Genomic DNA, 2,323 nt, shown 5'->3' with positions numbered 1-2,323 from the left:
CTGCTGTTGTGTTTCTGATTTGCGAAGGACTGAATCCCCCACCTGTCAAATCATGCATAGCACTGTCAGAACTCTCTGCAGTGATGGAAGTGGCCCTTGACAACTAGTATGTAAAGTGTGGCTAGGGGGAGCCCAGATGGCTCAGTGCCTTGGGCCCAGGTCATGATCTCAGTCCTGGGATTGGGCTCCCCACTGAGCATGGTATCTGCTTGCCCCTCCCCTGGCTTGTGTTCTCTCTCCTCAAATAAATAAAAGCTTTAAAAAAAAAAAAAAGTGTGCCTAGTTTGAGTAAAGAACTGACTTGAATTTTTATTTAATTTTAATTAAGAAGCTCCATGTGGCTAATGGCTCTTAACACCTTACGGGTAGTGAGTATGTGTGTCGTCCTCATACCTCTGGGTAGCACATTCTTCAATAGCATCTTTTTCTGCTATTCTATGATGCCAGTCTTTTTTCACAAGTCTATATTTGTAAAAAATAATCTACAACTAAAGCTAAATTGAATTTTTAAAATCAAAAGTTCATTTAGTGATAATGTACAGTTTATAGTAAAATTGTAAAATACTTTGATAGATTAAACAAAGTATCATTCATGTAAAAACATGGCATGTAAAATTAGAAAGTTTATAGTTCACAAAATTACATTTTTTTGCTGGTAGCTCATGAGAACGTTACAGTAAGTTTACTCAGGATACAGAACAAAATTCACAGGCTTGACATTAGTACTATAAAATTTTACACTGAATCCATTGACATTTCTGTTAAGGTACACTTGAAATAATTGATTCAGACTACCAATGAACTGACATTGTATACCAAGATCTATTGGTTTTACAATATGGCTAGTAATCAGTTATTTCACCAACAATTTAAATGAGAGATCTAGTTTTAACACCACCGACATATACCCTTAGGATAACTAAAATAAAAAGCATTAGCAGCTTTGATTTTCATTTTCATGAATACATACAAATCTGTACTTTAGAGTTAAAATTTGTACGAAAAGTCAAGCCCTGAAGTATTTTACCCCCAAGAGAAAAGTTCAGATGTTAAAACATTGTTAAACAAAAAGTAGGGCGCCTGGGTGGCTCAGTCGGTTAAGCGACTGCCTTCGGCTCAGGTCATGATCCCAGGGTCCTGGGGTTGAGTCCCACATCAGGCTCCCTGCTCTGCGGGGAGCCTGCTTCTCCCTCTTCCACTCGCCCTGCTTGTGTTCCCTCATCTCGCTGTGTCTCTCTCTGTCAAATAAATAAAATCTTAAAAAAAAACCCACAAAAAGTAGTATGTGAAAGGATTTTTACTTACTGTTGAACCCCTGCACCACTTAAAATGAAATTTAAACTACATGTTAACATTTTGCCATTCTAGAGTCAAATTTCTATACCTCGTGAGGTTAAAGCTGGAATGCCATTAATGAATAGCGGTATAGAAGTGGAAGAACTTGGGTGAATTCAACAAAAAAGAACATTGCATTACATAATGTGCAGTTAATAGTTCAGTGATAATCTGTTTGGTGGTAACGTGAACAAAGTATTCTAAGTGACCTTCCTTCAGTCCCAAGACTTCCTCATATATCTTTACCATAGAGAGAAAATAGCACTTAATTGTTTCCATAGCATGCAACTGTACAAAGGTACCCATTCTAGCCCTACCATGAAATTAATAACAGAAGTAGCCATAAGCCACAGGGAACTTGGGCCTACTGCAGTGCTCATGCATGTTGTACAGGGAAATCAGGCAAGGAAGAGAAGTCAGCAGCCTTACCCTTAATTCTAAGTGGGTGCGTTGGAAAGTAATAAATAGCCTCATAAAATAAATAGCAATAAACTACCTGTCCAAGGTGAATATATTTTTTTCATAAAGTGTAGGCAGTGTTCCTAGAAATCCCATTAGGGAAAAACCAAATGCTCCTATAAAAAAGTGCCCAAGTTTGTCCTGTGTAAAAATCTCTTTGGGGGGGGCGCCTGGGTGGCTCAGTTGGTTGGGCGACTGCTTTCGGTTCAGGTCATGATCTTGGAGTCCTGGGATCAAGCCCCGCATCGGGCTCCCTGCTCAGCGGGGAGTCTGCTTCTCCCTCTTACCCTCCTCCCTCTCATGCTCTCTGTTTCTCATTCTCTCTCTGAATAAATAAAATCTTAAAAAAAAAATCTCTTTGGGTGCATTTTATAATCCAAAATGATTCATACTACTCAAATACATTAGAGTATAAAAACACACCAACAAAACACCAACAACAAAAGGAATGATTTCCAATGAGATGGGAATGAGGGTGAGAGGAGATTAAGGAAGTCTCACGTATTACCTTGATGGAACTGCCTTTTGT

The sequence above is a fragment of the Mirounga angustirostris genome, unplaced genomic scaffold (assembly GCF_029215605.1).
Source record: "Mirounga angustirostris isolate CCGP_5_RB_7025 unplaced genomic scaffold, mMirAng1.0.hap1 SCAF_11, whole genome shotgun sequence".
NCBI lineage: Eukaryota > Metazoa > Chordata > Mammalia > Carnivora > Phocidae > Mirounga > Mirounga angustirostris.
This window is presented reverse-complemented; position numbering follows the sequence as displayed.